The sequence below is a fragment of the Notolabrus celidotus genome, chromosome 5 (assembly GCF_009762535.1).
Source record: "Notolabrus celidotus isolate fNotCel1 chromosome 5, fNotCel1.pri, whole genome shotgun sequence".
In the NCBI taxonomy this organism is placed as follows: Eukaryota; Metazoa; Chordata; class Actinopteri; order Labriformes; family Labridae; genus Notolabrus; species Notolabrus celidotus.
The window spans coordinates 12,726,407-12,750,614 of record NC_048276.1 but is presented as its reverse complement, the minus strand read 5'-3'; the positions used below and the strand labels follow the sequence as shown (position 1 = coordinate 12,750,614).

At 38.9% G+C, this 24,208-nt stretch overlaps 1 protein-coding gene across 1 annotated transcript in view; it reads right to left on the bottom strand.

The window, feature by feature from the left end:
• Positions 1-24,208, bottom strand: part of klhl13 (kelch-like family member 13) — a 54,111-nt gene that overhangs the window by 20,730 nt on the left and 9,173 nt on the right. The window lies entirely within an intron of this gene.

The window sequence follows — 24,208 nt, the reverse complement described above, 5'->3', positions numbered from 1 at the left end:
ATTCATTGTACCCACAGAATGAATCTTGGTATTTTAGTGAGACCATGACCTTTAGTTTAGTGCCAATCTATAAATCCCACATGGAAAGCTGTGGCTCAGGAGGCAGAAGGGATCTATTCTGTCAGTGAGTTCTTGCACAAACAGTGAGCCGAAAATCGGTCCAGATTCAGGCGGCACCCTGCAGAGAAGCACTCTGTCATCGTAGGACACGTTTGTGAGGAGATGAGGAACATTTTTAAACACTCACTAACTCATGTGTACAGAAGTTACTGCTGGAACAGGAAGAATCTTCTGAGTGGTTCCCCTCAAAACAAAATAACCATGTTCCTTGGATGATGAACTGCCATTGAAAATGTAACGATCACATGACCTCTCCTTTTAGCACCAACCATTTTTCTTGTTGTATGCTGCACACAACATTAGTGCACTGCAGGTTATAATGAACATTAAGGCTTATTAAGTGTTTGCAGTAATTAAGTTCAACGGTTTAAATGAAAAATCTGAATGAGTGTTGATAATTTATTATATTAAAGCTGAAATTATTGTGGAAGCAGAATAATTGAAAGACCATAATGTTGTCCAGTCACTCGTAGTGCTTTGGCCCAGGCAGGTCGCTGCATCATGTGGATCCTATGAACCACCAGGAAAAATGAAGAGACCCCTCCAGCTTTTTAATCATATCAGCATCTCTACATGCATGGAAGCAGACCCATCGTTGGCCAGAATTAAATAAGATCATGAAATGAAACTCAAAAGTGGAATTTCTGCACAACAATGAAAAGATCACCGGGCCTCATTCACTTCTTAAGTCCAAGTGAGATTAATGACACAGTTTAAACACAGCATTGATCACAGTTGTGTTCTTAAACTGATGAATGCCATGTCCTCATAAATTTGAAGCTTGATGTTCCCAATTAGCATTGGTATACGCCCCTTTAATGTCCAAATAAGGGCATGAGACTCAGTGTCGTATGCACACAGGAGTAGGAAGAGAAGTCGAGAAACGTTGGTAATGATCAAATGAAACAATTGCACGCGAGTTAAGATATACTTAAGAACTCCAGAGATGATGGTAGTGCTGTTTGCAGTAAAGACAAACAGCCTGATTCATCAAATTAGGCTTTATTTTGCAGAGCATTTGATGACATTACTTGTTCAGAGGAGGCTGTCATCAGAGACGTTATGTTGAAAAGGACGCACACCAGATGAAGTGAAATATAAAGATCAAGCTCAAATTTCTTTTAAACATATATAACGTGTATAAATTGTGGACGATGTTATTGTCTAAGTTCAGCTTGTACATAGAGCTGAGCTTATCACAATAACATTTTTCACATCATTCTATATAGATAATTATCATGATTAATAAATATCAAATCATTATTTCATTCAAATTTAAAGGTAGAATTTTAAAAGTTGAATACGGTTTGTTTGTTGTTAGTGTCTGGATTTAGTTCTCTGATTAAATTTCTTGAATCCCTCATTTTTGACAGTGCTAACAGAAAGCTTGTCGTCAGTGTAAGGAGATTTTGGTGACGTTTTAGTTTGTAAATTCTTTTTTTTTTTTCCAGATAATTTCCATAATTTAATTTAAATTCACAACAAAGATATATCAATTTGTGTACTGTGTATACTGTGTATCAGTTTATAAAGTATTGTTTTCAGTTAGTGCATATAGACTGTATAAATAATGAACGTAGTATCTGTGACGTCACCCATCTGTTCCTGAGCGCTGTTTTAAAGGCAATCGCCGGTGGCAGCAATATTGGAAATGCGGAACTCAACCAGGCAGAGTGTTACATAAAGAGCAGGGTTTGAACCTCCAAGCCAACAGCTATGTGCTCCCGTCCGGGAGTCAAGTCAGTCATGTCCTTATTTGGGCAAAAAAATGTAATCTTAATATCTTCTGAACTGCTGCATTAGAAAAAAATTCACTCCCCCGTACAGTGTGTGCCGATAGAGAGATTAGCTACATAGAGCCAAGCCGTTTTTTGAACAAGGCTGTAAACATGTTTATTAATGCTGCAAAGATCGTCCTTTTCCCATTCATGTCTATGTGGTTTCCGGTGTTTCTGCAGCCAGCCTCAAGAGGATTCTTGATGAATTGCAGTTTATAACACTTCAGCATGGGCTTCATAGTTTGAGACCGGAGGTTGCCGCTTGGTAGTGCGCCCTTTAATGGTTTAAGTGATATTGTGTCCAACAGTGCACATTAGCGCCCCCTCTCTTTCCGATGGTTAGGGGGGGGAATTACAGGTTTAAATATATCAAATTTTGAATCCAACATTAGTTGTTTTTATATTGAGAAAAATTGTATCACGATAATTATCGTTATCAAATTATCACCCAGCCCTATTTTTACATATTAGTCTAATATTAAATGTTGCATGTTTGTAGGACTTCATATCATGCCAATAAAAACTAATTCTGATCTGATTATTATGTTTTTTAGTAGTTTATATTTAGAATTAAAAATTTTGCAGTTCATACCAAACATTGAACAGTGTAAAATAAGTTGTCTACATTAAAACATGTATTTATAAATGTCTTTAGTGTTATAAAAGTTGCTAAATGAGGCCCTTTGGTTTCAGAAACACTAAAAGATGAAACCACAGTGTGTGTACAAAAAATGCTTCCCAGTGATCTAAACTCTGGGAGGAAGATGAAATACACTCAGAGGAGAAACTCTGTGTTAATTGTGACTGAAGCTAATGAAGGTTTTCTTTCAAAAATGTGTAATTGATTTATAATCAAGGGTTTCTACACTGTAACAGAACTCTGATGATTATTCACAGCCGCAGGAAACAAATCAGCTCAGAGGGAACATGATATTACTGTTTCTCATCTGTACTGTCCAATCCCTGTAATGTGTCTGTGCTCTAGGACAGGCTGACTAAAATCTAAAGCAAAGTCCTTAACTGCTCCACGGGGAGTGAACGTGGAAAGATGGTGAGTGTGACTCAGAGCCCCAAGGGAAATACTCTGGGGATATTGGTACGATTCATGCTGACAAAGCTGACATTAGAGAATGAAGCTCATTTGGGTAAAAAAAAACAACAGTCTGTGAATCAACAAAATCAGCCAGGCATTAGTCATCAGCTATCAAATAAGATAACTGTCTCTGATGTTTGATAATAAGCTAACATTGTTGATTTCCCTGCTTTGCTTCTGTGTACAGTCTTAGAAGTGAGATTGATGCCTCTAAAAAGGCTGGCCTTGGTATGGAGAGTGTAATTAGTTGAACAAAAAACGCTGAAACAACCGTCTTTCACAGCAGTTCTTGAAAAGGTAGTTTGTTTTTTTAACTTACACAGAGAAACTAAGGTATCATTGAAACAGAAAGATGTGCAACTGATTATAATGAACGTGCTTTGTGTAAAAAGGTGTCTTAACCTGTTGAATTTTTAGTGTGAAAAATACAATTTGTATTTCACACATTGATTAAGAAACTTAGCTCATAAGTACTACAACTGCTTCTCTATGCAATATACGGAAATGACAGAGTAGTTGATGTAAGTGGCATGTGAGACTTGAAAGCCAGTGGTTTTCAGATGAAGATTTGCCTGGTTTGATAAAATATTCTTTTACAAAAATGTCTGGCTCAGCACAGCAGTAAATTTGTGTCTTCAAACAGGCCTGTGAGCAGGCAGTGCTTGTCAGATCTAAGAGACTAATGGTTTTTGGGTGGACTACTTATATAATTAGGCAACTCTAAGTCCTTGCGTGGATGAACATTTGATTTTTTTTTGTGGTTAGCAGAGTGGTTGTATTATTTGTAAATAAATGCCCCTTGTGTTTTGAGGGGACATTATTCAGCATTTCTGAATAAAACATAGCTTTATGGAGGCTTTTTGGCTTTAACAGTAGCCTGTCAATTATTTGAAGCACGTCCGTTTGCATCTACGATGGATGTGTTCGTGAATGTGGGAGATTTGGTCTGATAATCTGATATTCAAACGTACTGCACTTTAATTAAAAACTTCCGCTCTCCGTCTCTATTCCTGATTTCTCACAACAGCAACACTAAAACAGGAGAGTGGTAAAGACATGTACATGTGACGTATGTAATTAAATGTTCATTCAATGTGATGATATCTTTTCTTCTTCTTGTGGACTTAAATACATTCTTTAGTGAACTTGTAAATTAGGTCTTAAATAGAAAGGAGTCTTTTTTTAACAGTTACAAACCATTAATCCTTTTAAACACCCGCCTATTTTAAGAGTAATCAGGTGTAATGGTTTGTTCATCTGCTCAGCTTTTATAGATAGCACAGCACGCCACTTTGGATTAGTGAAACATTCACGGTAATTTGTTATCAATTTGATGATTGTAGCAGAGATGATCAGTATCTAGTTATAAATATGATACTGAGAAAGAAAAGGAAGCCAGATACGTTTTTTTAATTCCCTAATGGATTGAGGGGATTTGATGTTAAACTGGTGTCGTTACATCGGGACACAGCAGACAGATATTTGGCCATAAAAGGTTCAGAACAAGGTTGCTCTTATGGTGAAATCAATAATCTGAGACAGGATTTATATGTTATTTCTACCTGAGCGCTGACCTCGCTCATTCAGCAATGAGATTAACTACGACAATCAAATGAGGCACGCAACCTAGGAAACACATGTCCAATACAGCCATCTGCGATAAACCCAGCTTTAGGTTACGTCTCCACGTTAGAGTCTATCACACAGCCAGGGAAAAAACCCATGGCAGAACATTCACTTAAGTAACTTTTTCATGGTTAGTGGTTAGTCACAAATTCTGGAATGACTCTGAGGTGAATATGTTGGTTATCCTGTTAAAAAGAGACTGAGGTTGGCAAACTGAATGAAATGTATGTTGAATGCTGAAAGAAAATGTTACATAAAGGCCATTTCATCTACTGAATTTTGGGATGAAGTCTTTACTTCACATCAGGAATGTGATAATCAAAGTCCCAATGTGAATTAAGGGCTCAAAGTTACCTCTCCTGGCCTCACATCTTTGCAGCTGATCCCACGACAATGACATCAGCCAACTGAAGCCCATTTCACACAGTCATAGCACTCCTGAAAATTTAGCACACTTAGACCTTTTTCTTCCTGTTAGATCTGACGTGACCTTTTTGGAATGTATAAGATGATCTTTTACTTCACTAGGTTGGGTGATAAGTTGTTACGTTCCTACTTTATACCTTTGTTTTAATGATGTTTTTGTTTCTCAAATTGTTTAATTTACAATTGTTTGCTTGATAGCTTTTCTTTCCATTAGTTAAAGGCTCATCCTCTTTTTTCTACTTTGTTGCTTTGCCCACACATGATGCAGTGATACTGATTAGGCGATTACTGGGAGCCATGCCCTTTTGAAGTTGTTCTGCTGGTCTTTGCAAAATATTTGCCTAATGAAGGTCTAGTACCGAAACGTTGCCTTTAAACTTTTTATTTGCAAGTTGGACAGTGTGCGGGATTCTTAATATTCCTGAGAATTCACTGTCTTTATTCAGTGAGCGGGACAAAAAGCTGAATCGGTTCACTCTGACTTTAAGAGGACTTTTTTCCTTTTTCTTCCTGGCCCCCATGAAGTCAGTGTGAGTAGATGTGTGAACGCACCACCAGGGGACACTCTTTACATTTACGATACGTCAGGGGCGGAGTGATGTGGATAGTGATTTTAACACAGAAATAGTCCCCATTATTGAATATGACCTCACATCATTATCACCACTTAAACCAACGTAGTATCTGAAATTGTGAGAGCAAGCCAGACAGGGACAATCTCCTGCTTTGAGGTGCATGTGTGAAAGCAGTCCCTGAATACTGTCACTTTAATAATCTTTGAAATTGTTTTTCTATAATAACAAATTGTTTTATTTTATTTTGAATGCCCATTTAGCTTATTTATTTCTGCTTTTATTTATTAGCATATCAGTCATAGCTTTTTTTTTTACCCATTATGTTGCATTGAATTACTGAGTGGTGGATGTTTGAATGACAATCTTGTTTTTTATGTGAACAGAAAAATGACAAATAAAGGAATCTTGAAATCTTGACCTGGATGTTCTAAAATGATCCAGAATGTGTGTGAAACAGGATGAAGAGTCAACTGCAGTCCTGCATGATGACTATAACTTGGTCAAAGATATTGAGGGAACATGATTAATAACATAATTAAGAGAGCAGCTGTAATCTAGTTGTCTTTTCAAATGCAGGATAGAAACTAAGAACAGGTTATTACAGCAATGAGCACAAAAATGGAGGTTTCAGCTACCACAAGGACATATGAGAAGCTACGCTATGATCTAAACTACACATGCTTCATCTACTACACACATCATGGCGATACTTTGAATACTTATGAAAGATGAGGAGAGGAGGAATCTGTACATTTTACAAGGGGATGATTATGGACCACGTCTAACCGGGAGTTTGTGAACACCATCACTGAATGCTGAGTAACTGGCATGGCTTTAAACAGTGGTCACAAATCACACTGACACACAGCACAGGCAATGTACTGGTACATTTACCCCGTCAGGTGGTAAGTCGGACAGGCAGCGAGGAGAGAGTGGGTTGTCCAAACCACAAAGGAGTGTTGGTGGCTGCCGGGACGAAACAAAGAAGACAACAGCTACAGCATCCCACATACAAGTTCTGCTCCTCGTAGAGACACCGGAGAGCAGAGAGAGTGCATCTCCAGCTGCCCCCGTGGCATCGTGTTTGAAGATTATTATGACTAAAGCTTTAGAGTGGCTCAGCCCTGACCGATGCAAATAACCTGACATTGAACATCAGAGCACATCTCACAAGCTGTTAGCCCATCAAACAACCTCTAAATGAAGCCAATTAAGAGTTTATTTTAGATCTGCTTTTTAGCACTTTCTTCCTTGTTATGTTGCTTTCACATTTCAGTCTCGAGACGGGAGGTGTCAAGCAACAAAGTACAAATAGTTACCTTACTTAAGTAGAAATTTTGGGTATCTATACTTAACTAAAGTGATTATTTTTCAGCCGACTTTTTACTTCTAGTCCTTGCCAAGCAATTATCTGTACTTTCTACTCCTTACATTTCAAAAATAGCCTTGTTACTCTAGTTTCATTTAATCTTGTTTTCATTTCAGCTTGTCATCTTAAAAAAAAACCAAAAAAAAACCACATTTTTGTGCATTGACATTCCAATAAAGGCTGTTGATAACATGCCTGTGAAGTTTGACTTTTTGCACCATTAAAATACTTACAGGCTATTTTAATTAAGACTTTCATGTATTATAATTTGGATGTTCATCTCTATAAATCTTAGGTATATGTATGTCTAAATTTATGTCTGTATGTATGTATTAGTATGTGTCATGTGAATGGTAGGTCTACCTGTGTGTACATGTAAATGAGGATGATTGTGAGTGGCAATGTATGGCTGATGTGTGCATGTTCCACCCTGTGTTGGACTGCTCAGCTAATATCCTTCTGTGAGTTGGAAGGGACCCAATCTCAAGGTGAAACTGTTTTTGTGTACATTTGTATAAATTGCCTGCCGTTTTAAAACTGTGGCCATAAAGTTAAAAAAAAAAAAAAAAACTTTAAAAGGCAACGAGTCATCATATCTTCCGCTCCATGAAACATGTTAATGTTCAGTAGTACACATATATGGTTATTTAATGTATCTGCATTGTACGAAAATGTGTTGGAACAGGTGCAACCCAAATATGTAAACATTAACATATTAATATAACATTACAGTCATTATGGCCTTTAGAAACATGTTTTTTTGGGAGGTGGGGTAGTGCACTATAGGCCCCTGTGGCACAGCCTAAGCTTTTGTCCTTATTGGCCTTTTTTCCCCTTACATTACTTTTACTTTTATACTTTAAGTAGTTTTGAAACCAGTACTTTTACACTTTAAGTTGAGTAAAAAGCTTGAGTTGATACCAAGCAGCAACCTCTGGTCTAAAAATATGAGTCCAATGCGTAAGTGTTAAAAGCTGCAGTTCATCGAGGATCTGCTTGAGGCTGGCTCCGGAAGTACCGAAAGTCACATACACACCAATTCAAAAAAGCCGATCTTTACAGCAGAAATAAACATGTTTACAGCCTGGAACAAAAGACGAGTGTAGTCTGGATAGCTCATTTCTCCATCGGCTCTTACTGTGAGGTGGATGAATTTTTTTCTAACGCGCCAATTTCGAAGCTATTGAGATTACGAGTCTTCCAATGAGAGGCACAGCTGACTGCTGGAACGCTGCAGCTGTTGGCTAGGAGGCTCAAACTCCGCCTCTTTACGTCACACTGGCTCCACAGCAGCAATTTGGCTCCTGCCGCCGTTTTGCCTCAAAACAGCACTTCAGAAACAGATGGGTGACAACACGGATACTATGTCCATATTTTATACAGTCTATGGTTGATAGTTCAACTTCTACAGAAGTCTTTTTAAACCCTAGTATCTGTACTTCTACTTGTGTAATGAATGTAAATACTTTTGACACCTCTGCTCTAGACACAAGCATTTGTGTTTTCTTTTAGGAATATATTGCAGCTCACTCTTTGAAAAATAGGACGATTAGAAGAGAAAACCTCATTTCAAATGATACATTTCAACAGATACTGAAATTAGAAATCTACAAAATCATCCGCTTTCCATGAATCAGTCGCAAACCACAACACTGACCACAGGTAAAGTCTGTTAGGAAGATAATAGGCTTTTATCTTTATCTATAATTTGTCTGAGACAGAGATCTATAATTGATCTTATGGGTGTAGCACAATATCTTGAATTTTGATCGCCAAGTTAGTTTTTGAGCAGGGCAGGGCTGGTAAAAGAAATGGTTTGAGGAAATCGTAAGAAGCCAAGGAGGAAATTGGAGGATTGAAAAGGAAGTATTAGATAAAAGAAACAAGTGTGGCAGTCTGTACAGTCCCTTCATGTCAGTGGAAAGCTTAAAAATCATCCTTCCACTAGTGACAGTTCAGGAAGCTGAAGTCAACTTGGCTTTTTTTCCCTGGGATGACAGTGGAAGGGTCTTAAAAGATTAATGAGTATATAGCTTTGCTGCGTTGTCATGCTTAGCCATGCATTGATAGAAACTTTAATAATCTCATCTGCTTTAGGTTCTGAACATCTGAAGGACCCATGTCAAGATCTCTGGAGCAGAATACCTCTGAAGTTGAGCAGTGAAATACACAGCTAAATAAGTTTGCACCTCTGTTAAAGGATACGTTCACAGCTTTCAGGTCTATCTAACACATATGCCTCTTTCTATCCAGCGGGATGGTTACTAAATGATGTGTGATGATGCGGCGGTACTCGAGTAAAACTGGGTCATGTGTCTGTTCCTGGTCCCTGCTTCAAACAAATGCTTCTTCACACGAGACGGGGAGAACAACGCTGTGGAAAACGCCACAATTCCCAAATAAAGTGAGAGAAGCACTGATGAAAAATTGATTACAGCTCGTTTTTTTCTCTGACTAATTTTGTGCAAACTGCATTACATCGGCATTTCAAAGTTTTATTGCATTTTCCCGTCGCCAACAGCTACAGTGGACTTATGTGACACAGTTTAAACATGAACACCGGAAAGGCCTGAGAGCCAAACAGACAGGCAACGAGGCAGCGGTGAAATTGGCAGCGAGGCAAGAAAAGAGCAGCATCAACATTTTCTAGTTAAAGAAAAAGGATACCTCTGCCCCATTGACAAAAAGATCAAAAGGACTCCTACGGTCTGGCTGAATCTCTTAAAGCACTCCAGCAGAAGAAAACAAACCACGCACCAAAAAATAAATCAGAAAGGCATGAGAAGAGGTGACCAGGTGCTCCGAGGAAAACAAGCATCTCGGAAACCTCTGAGGTGATGCGAGTGGAGTCAGGAGGGAAATCCCTATTTCTACCCCAGCACACAGAGAAATGACAGAGTCCTAACCAGAGGAGAGTCTTCAATCACAGAGTGCAGCAATGCAATAAAGCTACATGTCAAACAGCTTCTGCTCTTGGGAGAAAGACGTACTTAAAAGCCACTGCAGAAGAACCGGTTGTAGAATGAAGAAAATAGAAAGCACTACATGATGTGATGGAATGACCCTGCACTGTATTCTGCTGTCATTACATTAAATGAAACTGGATAGGTTCAATTGACTGGAAAATGAAAGGAAATATTTGGTACAGTCTTTATATATATATATATATATATATATATATATATATATATATATATATATATATATATATATATATATATATATATATATATATATATATATATATATAGTACTACACCTTATATGTTACTATGGCAACAACACAGCTCTGTAGCAGCAGTAGAATTACTGAAAATCTATGCCCATGAGTGTGTATAACTAGGGTTGCAAAATTATGGGAATTTTCAAAGTTGGAAACTTTCCATGAGAATGAACGGGAATTTATTGGAATTAACAGGAATAAACCAGGAATTTACTAAATTGATGGTTGGTTCTGAAAAGGGAACTTAAATATAGTTGGGGAAATATATTTTAGCATAATCCTGAATAAAACAACCAGATTCCATGCAAGTACAGTTGAATATCTATGCTATTCCTCAATCACATGCACATAGCACACTGCTTACTGCAGGGCTACTGAGACCACGCCCCCTACATGCAGTATGCATTCCTCCATCACATGCATAGATGATTTCTAGAATCCTGCAGAGGCTAGGAAGAGAAGCTTGAGGGAAGATGCTTTTTCATTTAACATTTTGAATGGGACTTTGTTGGGATTGCATTTTTGTTAACTTTTGAATGGGTTGGGTCGGGGGGATGAGTAATACTTAAAGCTGGGGTTGGTAATCAGATTTAGATACACTTTTTTTGAACAAAAGAATTAATGACATTTAGTAAGTCCTACAGAAAATGTATATGTACTGTAACGTCCGTCCGGATCTTTACAAATCGATCACGGTCGGCCGTGATCACGACAACCAACAAAGCAACAATCAATGTTTGAATGAATGAAGAACTTCTCCTCTTGTCTCTCCTCTCTCCCGCTCACACGCTCTACATCTCTCCTGATGCCTTCACTAACCGTCAACACTGTAGGAATTAGGAACATCTACACTGAACACGTTTAACAAACAGTAGAACTGTTACAGTATTATATATGTGTTATAACTTTTCTCCTGATATCGTGTCACCAGGACAACCGGATAATGCTAGCATGACAGTTGTGAGTACTAACAATAGCTATGTCTGTTTGTGTTTTTAACTTTCACTATGATTATGTTTTGGTGAGGACCGGTTATGAATCAGTCACGATCATATGGTCGCTAGTCATTTTGGAGGAGCTCCGAGGGAGGAGGGGAGGGGTTAGACGGAGTCATGAGGAAATGCTACATTCAAATTCATGCTAGTTTTCCGAGACTACCAGTCCCAGCTTTAACTCAACATTCATGTTTTTGTTCTTCAATGAAAGAATTGATTGTTTAATAAAATATTTCACACTTGATAAAGTTCTACTTACAAATAAATCTGTTATAATTGTATTATTTTGGATGGATGTCTGCGTATAACAAAACAAATATTTATGCTTAGGTATGATACCTTTCCATTAAATTACCCTCAATTTACAGTTAATTTCCATGGAAAGTTTACAATATGGGATATATCCAAAATTCCCCAGCTTAACTTCACATGGAAATTTACCAGAGATTTCTCCCCCCCTAGGGTGTAACCCTATGGATAGCACAGTATCACCTGAATTTGTAGTATTACAGAAGTTGCCTGTGAATATTATTTTAAAATGATGGTCGGGCGCTGACTTGGCCTACTGGTTAAGTAGCAATGGCCTGGGTTCAAGTCCAGCCTGTGGCTCCCTTCCCGCATGTCATTCGCACACTCTCTCCCAGTTTCCTGCACTATCCACTGTCCTCTCCCTCTATCAAGAAAGTTGTAAAAAGCCCCAAAATATAACTTAAAATGATGCTCAACCATTACTAAGTAGCCTCTTTAGGGCCATTTGAAGTCTGATTCAAATGGTTTTATCTATAAACCTAGAACCTTCACAGACTTTTATCTATAAATAAATAATGTGATACCTATTTTCATATTTCAGAATGTATTACTGCATGATAGACGTGTTTGGTCATCAAAAATAGGCACTAATATTGTATTGGAAGTTAAAATTTGGATAATAATACGAGAAATTTTTCATTCAACTATCTTTGATTGGAGTTGCCATTACAACATTCTTTTCCAAAAGAATATCAGAAGTAGATATGTAATAGAGATGGGCATTTCAGGCCAAAATATAATTACATAGTAACTGGCATCTATTCTCCGATGTGACAATGGTAATGATTTGGGTGCTCACGTCTGTGTCTGTTTTTGTCGAGTCCTGCCCTCTGGCTGCAGGTTTGAAAGGAGAAGCAGAGACAACAGCGAAACACACAACACTTCTCTTTGCGCGCTGCAGCTGTAAACACCGCAAGGGACACCCATCCTGTTAACGGTCCATTTGTACGACAGTAGTGTTAAACAGCACTGGGGTTAGGTGCTTCTGGTAGTGGGCACTGGCAGCCTTTTCGTCTGTGACGCACTTGCTCGGTGTGTTTGTGGTTTACATTTTACAGCCAGCTCAGTCTCTGCTATTTCTCTGTTTCTGAATCTTACAACACTACACCAGAATTTCAAGGAGCTGGGGCTCATGTTTTCTTCTTCTTTGGTTTTTAATGCATTTATCATTCCTCTTCTTCTTATAAATGAATAAACACTGGAGTATCTGAAAATCATGACCCATCCATCTTACGTAACACATTCCTTCTTTTTGTTCACCTGATTAGTTTTTTGGATTGTGCGCTGGGACTCATGAAGCCACTGTTGTAAAATGTATGCATTGATTGACATCACTGGACTTAGCTTCATACACCAGTCAAAAGTTTGGACACACCTTCTCATCCAATGGTTTTTATTTATTTTAAGTATTTTTTTCGACATTGTAGATTAACACTGAAGACATCAAAACTATGAAATAATCTGGTTTTGCCATAATCTGGATTACAACAGTTGTCAAATAGAGCTATCCATTGTGTACTAACCCTACCTCTGATCAACACAACTGATGGTCTCAAACACATTAAGAAGGCAAGTCATTCTACAAATTAACTCTTGACAAGGCTCATGTTCATTAGAAACCATTCCAGGAGACCACTTCATGAAGCAGACTGAGAGAATACCAAGAGTGTGCAAAGCTGTCATGAAGGAAAAAGGGGGCTACTTAACAGAATCTAAAATATAAAACATATTCTGGTTTGTTTAACACTTTTTTGTTCATTACATAAATCCATTCATGTTCTTTCATAGTTTTGATGTCTTTGGTATTAATCTACAGTGTTTCAAATAATTAAAACAAATAAAAACCATTGTATGAGAAGGTGTTTCCAAACTTCTGACTGGTAGTGTATATAATGCTTTTACACAGTCTATGGTCTCAAGAGCCAGAGTTTAGAAGTCCATTGGTTGCCATTGGCTTTACCCGCTATTGGTCAACCTAGCAACAGGCAAAGAGGGGGAGTTGGCTTTTGAGGCCAATCTCAAGAAGACACTTGAGGAACTACAACTTCTGGCACTTCTACATTAGCTTTGGTTTTTAACATTTAAAGTTGTTGCACGCATTGTATTAAAAAAAATCATGCATCAGTAGCCCCTCATACAAAGCCTGTTTTCCACTTTCAGTAAGTATTTAACACTTCTAATGAATACCAAAGCTATTAAGATTCAGCATGAGACCAGCCAAATTACCATTCAATGAGTTTCTGCATGCTAATACACAAACATATTCAGATTCAGCAACTCCTTCACCTTCGCCAGCGCATTATACATTTTCATTGTATTTTATAGATATCATTTTTTTTTTTTTTTTACAAAAGATTGGTTGGGATAGAAACAGATACTTTCTTCACACTCCACAGAATTTGGTGCAGCTCTTGCTTCCCCTTTCTCCAACCACACATGGCGAGAAGCAGGAGAACAGCAGAAAAAAGCAAAAAAAAAACAGTCAGATGTGGGGTCTTAAAATTCATCTCTCATACTGTCTCCATTCCATCACACAGACTTTGGTGCATCTGAAATGTGAAAATCGGTCTGGTGGATAGGTAGCATAAAAATAAAAAAAATTGTGAATTTGTTCATCATCACAATGAATACAGATGTTCTCAATGTGCCAAACTGTAAAAATGAGCATTGCATGATGTATTGAGAAGAGATCTCGCCTTTCATTTTCATCCATTCATAGGGTTCCAGTAGAAAGGAAGCGTCATCCCTATTCAGACTGTTTCAAACATCTGTGGCCCATGTGTCTCACACATGTTGGGTGCTCTGCCCTTTCAGATGAAAATTGGCACTTCCTTAATTAATACTCCAGGCTTAACCAAATGAATGGATGGTTCCAGTGTACTATTCACAGGCTCAAGGTCACTCTTTAAAATGCTGGGAACCAAAAGGAGGAAAAATTAGAATTATATTTATCAAGAAAAAATGAGAAATTGGGAGTTAGCTTGATGAGCTTCAGTAAAAAAGGTAGGGCTGGGCAATAAATCGATAACGATAATTAACGTGATATAGTTTTTCTCTATATAAACATAACAAGTGTTTGATAAAGATGTGATTTATTTAATCCTGTAGTTACACCCCAAACCAGGGATATGTTCAATGAGATCCTTGATTTTAGTGAGGTTAGTACACAGTCATAGCCATGAGTGCAATGGTACGGGAGACCGGAGACAGTTGTAACATTTTTGACATTTCAGTCTATAACTTTGAGCTCTTTTAACCCAGTGTGTTCAAACTGCTATACAAACTAGCTTCAAGTGTCTGCTAATTAATGGGCTAGAAAATACCTGTGCAACACAAACAGAAAATGCATGGCCTACTCCCTACTGATAATTGGCTGAATAATTTATTTCGGTATTTTTGGTTTTTGGTTTTCGGCCTTGGTTTCCTCATTTTTGGTTTTCAGCCAAGAATTTTCATTTTGGTGCATCCCAAGAATCTACAAACTAAAACTTCACAAAATCTCATCTTACATAGAAGACCTGCTTCCTGTTAGCACCATCAGAAATGAGGGATTCAAGAAGCTTATCTGAGAACTAAATCCAGATACAAGCTAACAAACTGTCTTCAACTTTCACTCAGGGGCAAAAATCTGCCTTCAGGGGTGCTGGTGGTCTAAGCACCCCACATACAGAGGCTACAGTCCTCATCGCAGGGGTCTCCGGTTCGATTCCCAACCGGTCGACCATTTCCTGCTTGTCTTACCCCACTCTCTACTCCCCATATTTCCTGTCTCTCTTCAGCTGTTCTATGGAATAAAAGGCAAAAAGCACAAAAAATACAACTTAAAAAAAAATAATAATAAAAATCTGCCTTCAAATTTAAATGAAATGAATTCATATTTAGATTGTAATACGTAATTATCGATATCGACTGATATGAAGAATTGTATCGTGATAACATCTTTTTCAATATCGCCCAGCTCTTGAAAAAAAATAAAAAAGGGTTCCATGAAAACCTACAAAAACTGAAAAAACACTCAGTTTCATGACAATGTTCTCTCAGTCAGCATATAATATGTTTAGTGGTTATGTCGCCTCAGTGTATTGAATCTGCAATAGTCTCCTCACATTCAGCTGAACAGCATGTGTATGTTTCCAAATTATTTGTATCTCACTCTGTCCAGAATAAACTATCCACGGTGTCTGGATAATTGCTCCAATCAAGGCTAATAATCTTAGCGATGTGTATGCTGTAATGAGTCTGTAATTACATTTTATAATCAAAGAGCACTTTAAGGTCAAGGTTTTCATTAAATCAGGCAGGGGAATAAATGAGTGCTTCAAATCAAGTTTTAAAAAAAGCACAGTTTCAATGCACACCACAAGCGAGCACAAGTTAAGCCAAACACGCTTCACAAAGTGTTCGCGTGTGGGTGGAGCAGACAATCTGTCAACATGTACCAAATGCTTAATCAACCTGAAGGATGCTGTAAGCAGGAACACGACCAAGCTGAGTCTGTTGAAACCAAAAAAAGGACAACTACAGACAGAAAAAGACTAATTTGTGACTTTTTTTTTTTACAGAAACAGCTACACAATGTGCTGAACTCTGGGGTAGATATAGATAAAGAGTTATTCTGCATATGTAGGCTTAGCAGGAGATGCTCACCCAAGGACTGAGTGCAGACTCCAAACACAAAGGAAAGAGATATGCACTCAGTGTGGTGAATTACAAGCTGTGACTTTACCATATACAACTATGCAAACAAAGAAAGCTGGAGCAGTATGAAAGAGTCTAAGAGCAAGCATCAAAATGTAAAAGATGCAGTAGTTCTAACCTCACCTGCTGATAGAGATCAAACATCAGGCATCAGAGTGCTCTAATTGAACGGGACTTTTGGGAACCTTCACTGCAGACTGGATACAGATTTGTTTTTCAAATCCAGTCTTCAAACCTGCAATAACAGATTTCTTGGACCAGCGTTCTCTCAGGGCTCGACTGTAACGCTTGTCTGGATTTGTCCAGCTGCCCTGCGGATTTCTCCGGGGCAGGCAGGCAAGCGCTATTATTAATTTTACAAGTCACGCTTATTTTTGGCAGTCAGAAGTTGTCCGTTGTTGTTCTTCTTCTGCACCCCTTCTGACAACTGGACAGGAGCAGAGTAAATCTGACTTGATGCATCCAGCGAGGGAAGTCAATCAAGATCCTGCGATGCATGGAGAGGTTTTGTTGTTTTTGTCTGATGTAATGTAATCCTCTGGATGACATGGATATTCTCACCACACAGTTGACCGATGTTAAGTTTTAAGAGGGAAAGTAGAACAGAATAGAATATATATTTTTAAGTGGGCAAGTGTGTGTGTATATATCTCACAAAGACATGACAGTTTCACCTGACTGAACTAACTTGATGCTCTGCCAGCCAGACTGCCTGCCTGCCTGCCTGTCTGCCTGCTTGTGCCTCTCTTCTGGCCTTTCAGAGAAAATAAATGATCCCTGGGTGGCTGTTGCATTTTGTACAAAACGACCACAAGTCAGCAAGAACTAAATGTCCATTTAGCAGGGCAGGGTAAATTAAAAGCTCCACAACAGTTCTCTCAAGATTTTTTTTATATTTTCACAACAGCTAAGCACATTATGGATCTAAGCTGATTGCTGATTGGGTGCTCCAGAAAATTCACACACACACACATGCTGATATCAAAAAAGTGACACGATGGTGGCACATAAAGACTTCAGCAAACTGAAGGAGAGTACTTTGATATCCTCAGGTTTATTAAGTAAACAGATCAGAAGGATTATCTCAAATTTGCAACACATATGATGTTATTTATCATTAACAGTGGCCATCTAGTGTTGCATTTAAGGAGCAGATAACTCACTTTGTTTTCATAAACACAGACCAACTGCAGGCTGCTATAGGATAACATTTTTGCATTATTACCTTCCAATCAAATCTGTGATAGCTGGGGACTGGCGTTATTTCTGATGCAGTAATTCAAGACAACCTCTTTTTGCGTCATTACATCATTCGATCTTTGACATCTTCACTTTTCTTAAAGCAGGCTTTAAGTAAACAGAATTTTTTGCATCAAATTGTATGTTGATACCATAGACTGTATAATTAATGGACGTAGTGTCCGTGACGTCACCCATCTGTTTCTGAAGTGCTGTTTTGAGGCCAATCGTCGTAGGGAGCCATATTGCTGCTGTCGAGCCAGTGTGAGGTAAAGAGGTGAGCTTTGAGCCTCCTAGCCAACAGCTGCAGTGTTCCCGCCTACCAATAAAGTCAGTTGTGCCTCACATTGGAAGACTCGTAATCTCAAAATCTTCAAAATTGCTGCGTCTTGAAAAAATTCAACCCCGCGCAGTGTGAGACGATCAAGAAATTAGCTGTCCAGACTACACTCATCTTTGTACAAGGCTGTAAACATTTTTATTTCTGCTGTAAAGATCGTCCTTTTGAATTGGTTTGTATGTGGTTTCCGATACTTCTGGAGCCAGCCTCAAGTGGATCTTTAATGAACTGCAGTTTTTAGCACTTGCGCATTGGACTCATATTTTTAGACCGGAGGTTGCCGCTTGGTTGATACCATAGAATGTATAAATAATGGACGTAGTATCCTTGATGTCACCTATCTGTTTCTGAAGCGCTGTTTTATGGCCAATCTTCGGCGGGAGCCATATTGGAAATGCTGAACTCAACCTTATTGCCGTCAAGTTAGTGTGACGTAAAGAGGCGGGCTTTGAGTCTCCTAGCCAACAGCTACAGTGTTCCCGCCTGTCAATCAAGTCAGCTGTGCCTCTCATTGGAAGACTTGAAATATCTTTGAAAATGCTGCTTTATTAAAAAGTTTACGCCCTGAACGTACAGTGTGTGCTGATTGAGAAATGGGCAATCTAGACTACACTCGTCTTTTGTACCAGGCTGTAAACATGTTTATTTCTGCTGTAAAGATCGTCTTTTTTGAATTGGTGTGTATGTGGTTTCCGATACTTCCGGAGCCAGCCTCAAGCGGACACTGCAGTTTTTAACACTTCCGCATTGGCTTCAATTCTTGCGGCTGGAGGTTACCTCTTGGTAGATACATACCATGAAAACTAAAACAGCAGCAGCATGATGAGATGAACTTTCAAAAGCCACTTAATTGTATAGATCTTAAGAAGATTAAGCATTTAAAGATACAAGAAATGGCACCATACCGCTACAGGAGCTTAGGAACACACTACAGTGCAGAGTTTGAATGCTGTTTCAGTTCAGCTCTTTTTTTAGCTGATGTAGCACACTGGATGATTCTCTGCCTTCAATCAAAATGGAGAAACCAACAACAGCCCTGTCACTGTGACAGCAACCCTAATACACATGGACGCTACATTTTCAAATGTGCATCCCATCAGTTTGGATTAATTTTAACATGTTCAACTTCTTTGAAAGTCTCCTGTTATGATTCATTAATGTGTGAATGTGTGATCTGACTGTAGTTGCACTGTAAGAGTAGAATCATATAATATTCTGGCTGAGAGCAGCACTGTAGTTTTAACATCTCTGCTGGCATATCATCCCTGAATGAGTCCAATTAACACAAATCACACTGCGATATATCTGGTGGGACCCTGGAGGATCATTCTACTGTTTTATGTATTTTTAACCATGAAAAATGTCTTTTTTGTCAGTGAAAGTTGGTGTTCAAAGTCAGAGTGAATGGAAATCCTCCGGCGTACACCCAGCTTTTGCTCAGTTTGATGCCACATGACAAATAAACTCTGTTCAGTTTGTTTTGACATAGATGGAGTCGTAGTCACCAATGAGTTATGTTTCAGAGATATGTATGTAAACTAAAGGAGGGCTTCAGGATCTCACGGCAGGAGTACAGGAGGCCATTCAGCAGACGCAGAAGGATCTGACAGCCACATGAGACATGTGAAGCATCCAACATTCATGAGAATATGTGACTTTCAAAGCTTTCATTTTACTCATATAGCTGCACAATCTGTACTGAGCTCAATATGGTCACACTGGCTTCAGATACAGTCTGCATCACTGGAGACATTTTACAGACTTGGTGGTTTCTTATAAAGTCTAAAAGCAGCGGGCATGCTGAGAGAAGTTTTAAACTGTTTTTCTTTCAAACACAAAAAAAACAAATGAGTGGAAACAATGGGACAGCAGCAGACAGACAACAGCAGACAGAAAGGGAACATGGGGAGAGGAGAAACGGGTCCGACATATGCTAGAGGTCCCTGAGTGGAATCGAACACGCTTTGCTGCAGCTGAGGCTGCTGGCCCACTGTGACGCCTCCAAGAGGTGATTACTAAAGACAGCAGTCACACATATTAAGTGCTTAGTACTAAACCAATGTGAGATGAGGGGTGACATTTATTTCAAAGACATTTTGTGAGAAGAAAGATAAACCAGATGACGCACTGAGCTGAAGATTATTCCATGAACCATACTGACTGTGAACTTTAACCAGTCTTTGCTAGCATGAAATCTGCACCGCATGGAGTTTACCAGTCTATAAATAGATTTGGGTTGTTAATGTGCAAAAAATATAATCTTAATAACTTATTAAGCGCATATGTCCATCATTTCGCTGTTTTGGATATACATAGATTATTACATCGCTGATCTGCTGCTACTTTATGAACCATCTCAACCTCTGAGGTCATCAGGTACTGGTCTGCTTTTGGTCCCGAGAGTCAGAATGGAACATGGTGAAGCAGCGTTTAGTCATTATGCACCACATGAGAATGATCAAAAACAGATTTTCTTTTAAAAAGTCACTTGATGAATTCCTCATAGACGTTATTATGTAATCACTGTTTTGAAAGTCTTTGTTTAATTAGTTTATAGTGCCACGTGTTTGTGACAATTTTGTTTTTGTTTCGATTATTTTGTAGTTTAATGCTACTCATCGTTTATTTACTCAGATACTTAGTTTATTTTTCATTTTTATTCTTGATTTTTATAAGTGGCTGCTATTGCATCTGTGTTCTATGGATATTGTGTGATTTTGAATAATTGTTTTTCTTGTTTTAGTTTTGTTGTGTGGACCCCAGGAAGACTAGGAATCACAATGTGGAAGCTAATGGGGATCCTAATAAATAAAGAAATAAAGAAATATCTGGAACAAACTCCCTGAAAGCTGTAGGTCCGCTCCAACTCTCACCTCTTTTAAATCAAAGATCAAGACTTTATTTGCCACTGCCTTCCTATCTTAGCTTATTCTAACTCGCTTTAAATGCAAATTCTAAATTTACTTTCAATATATTTCTAATTATCCTTTTCTTTTCTGTTTTATTATATTTGTCATTTTAATTGCGCTCTTTTATGCTTGTCTGAATGTTTCCAATGCTTTTAATGTTTTAATGTAAAGCACATTGAGTTGCCCTCGTGTATGAAATGCGCTATAAAAATAAAGCTGCCTTGCCTTGCCTTGCCTTGCCTTGCCTAGCACACCGAGTTAAAAATGTCTCAAAGCCAAACAGACAGAGGCACGGCTCAAAGAGCCTATAAAGAGTGATTTCTCCCTGACCACAGACTAACCTATAATTGGGGGCCCAATATCAGCTTGCCTAAAAACACAGCTCACATTATACACGTTTTAAAATAGTACGTGGTAAGGTGGGGCAGAGCCACACTGGGCAGAGTAAGGTGGAGTCTCAAGACTTCACTTGCCAGTGTGTGGACACAATCTTCCATGGAGACACGCAAGCACAGTCTGCGTGCTTTCTCGCATGCACTGTCAGAGTCAACACAGTCCTCTAGAAGACAAGCTGACATGCTGGTGTGACAGCTCCCTTTTCTTTCAAATGATATTCATTGTAAAATTAAAAAAAAAAATGCTTTGCATAAACAATGCATAAAGTCTGTGACTGGGTCTTGATTAATGCAGCAACAAGACGACACAGCAGCACTTTCTATAATGATAATACTGAGCAACAGTTGAGTCACATAAAGCTCTGACAGCATGATGTCTTTCAAAACAAGTGCAGTTATGAAATAAACTGCCACTTAGGCGAAATTATACTCATAGAAAAGATTATCCATTAAGACGAAATATCCAGAGATAGAAAGTGATAAGGGGAACTACACTGAGGCATACAGCCGATAGCAGCACTGTGAATATTCAAACAGAGGTTAGACAAACATTTGCTGCGTTATAAAAATACTTCAGAAGGTTTGTGTGATGAAAAAGCAAACTAAATAAGAGGAATACATCTTTTGCATCTGTGCTCCCTCTCGTGTGTTTTCTGCATATATACCACCACTCCAAACAAGCCAGCACCACCATAGAGGTGCCACTGAATGTATTTACAGACAGACTCCTACATAGATTGTGTACATTCAGTTCATGTTTCTCATTTATTTCACTAAACAGTGAAGCCTAAATTTTTTTTTTTTTTATTTTTCAATCCAAGATCCCTATTAAAGCTTTGATGGCTGAATGATTGGCTGTGTGACAGTTTGGATAAAACTGGATGAGAGAGTGAGAAACCAGAGCTAGCTCCTATAAAGCTATTAAGGTGCCCTTGAGCAAGCCCTTAACCCCCAAACTGCTCCAGTGGAGCTTCTGTGTCCAACTGATAAGACTGTGGGTGCACTGGACGGCTTCCAGGTGGGAATTTGTGAGACACCGAGTGTGTGTGTGTGTGTGTGTGTGTGTGTGTGTGTGTGTGTGTGTGTGTGTGTGTGTGTGTGTGTGTGTGTGTGTGTGTGTGTGTGTGTGTGTGTGTGTGTGTGTGTGTGTGTGTGTGTGAGAGAAGCAGGTTGGTCAAGCCAAATGACGGTGATTAAATCAAGATTAAAATAATGATTGCTAGTCAATAGCGCCAATACTGAAGCATTAATCATGTCTTTTTGTTCACAGCGGACAAAGTGACACTGTTTAGTCAAGATTTCTGCAGGTTACCTGGATGGTAAGACTGTGAGGTCAATGTACAGACACATTTTGTACATTTAGATTTTGTCACCACTTTTCATTTAAAAGGAAATGTGCAAAAAACATAGGTTAGAGGATGTGTTTACCTCACTGTAATGTTCAAAATTAACAAGTAAAACTAGAAACAAATCAGCTCTTAAGCTCATATTGATTGTAAGCTCCTGATTACTGGAGTCTGCATACATCCATAATAAAAAAAACATCCAAGAAAGCCTTGTTAGCCTATGAAACTACCTTTAGGCTAGCGTAGCTTTGCATTTAAACCGTGCATGTGTGCTTGGGGTTCAAGATTTTGGTTCTCGTTCCCTATAGGTCATGTTGCTGTCCAAAAGTCAAACCCCGACACTTGTTCATTTCAGTAGAGCTCGGGAAAAAGGGGGTAAAAGAGGGAGGATGGCGAGAGGCTGTGAAAAGCACTTCCATGCTACCCTCCCCCCTCCTGAACAGTAGCAGATGACAATAGCTTCTAAACCAGGGCACGCCAGACATCCTGACAAAGGCAGGCTCCTCCCAAGCTGCTGAGTCCCTGTTCCCAAATAAACATAGCCACAGGGAGAGGGCAGGAGCCGGGGATGTGCGGCTTGCCATGTCCAGACTAGCGGCAAAATGAGTTCTCAACCAGAAAGCAGAGCATTCTGCCAGCGAACCATGAAATGCCTGCTGGACAAGGCAAATCTCTTGACACACTACAACCCACAAATCAAGTTCTGTCTAATTAGAGCTGCAACAAAAAATATCTACAACACAATCATTTACAAAAACTGATTCAATATCCCAAACTGAGAGGCAAACACATTCATCTCCATATTTAAAGCACAAAGAAATATCTGAATGGTATTGAGGTTTTACTCACATGTAGGCAGGCGAAAGGGGTGAGGACCTGGATGTCTTAAGGACTGGCACTGGGAATTTCCAGCTGACAGGAGAACCGCTTTTCCATTTTAACGGCATGTTGTTGTCACCAGAATGGTGCTACAGAAACACCAACAGCAAAGACCATTTCCATGAAAAGGTTTCCAATGCAGTCTTCCATCCCACTCTGCCCACACCATTTAAGGGGGAGGGAGAGCAGCAGTGGCAGCAGCGGCAGCAACAGCAGCAGCAGCAGCTACAGAAATACACTGGCAGAGGCAGTGCAGGCTACCGTCAGGGTTGTGACTTTAGCGGCAGCGCTGAGAAGCCAATAGATTGCATCCAACGCAACTACTTGCCCTGCTGCATTCACGGTTGTCTTGTGGAAGGAGGGGGAGGAAGCCCAGCCTTCCCATCACCCTTTCAGGGTTTGTGTATAGCTCAGTAGCTAAGCAACAGTGCCACCTTGTTAGAGGAGCGGTGATTACAGTTCTGGGCTTGCTTTGAGAAGACTTCAGAGAGATAAAGGAGGAAGAGAAAATACCATCACCAAATTCATACAATTTCATTACTTTAAATAGAGTCCATATGCTTAAACTAAGTGTTTACAATGAGCTTTTAGGAAGTCACTATGTGATTTTAGTTTGCAGTTATACTTAAATAAAATATGCAAGAAGGGATGTTTCCACTGTTCAATAACGCCACATTTTTAATCTTGCCCTGTTACTTTTTATGCATCAAGATGAGGCATTGTTGGTGGGTTCTGTGTGTAGCTGTTTATTTGTTTTAAGAGATAGGTATGGTGGCCCTGAAGGACAAAACAAATTTACAAAAGATGAAACACTTTTACAAAGTTGGAGACAAATTTACATTTTGGATTTTTTTTTACATTTTATAAAACAAAATTACAAAATCAAAA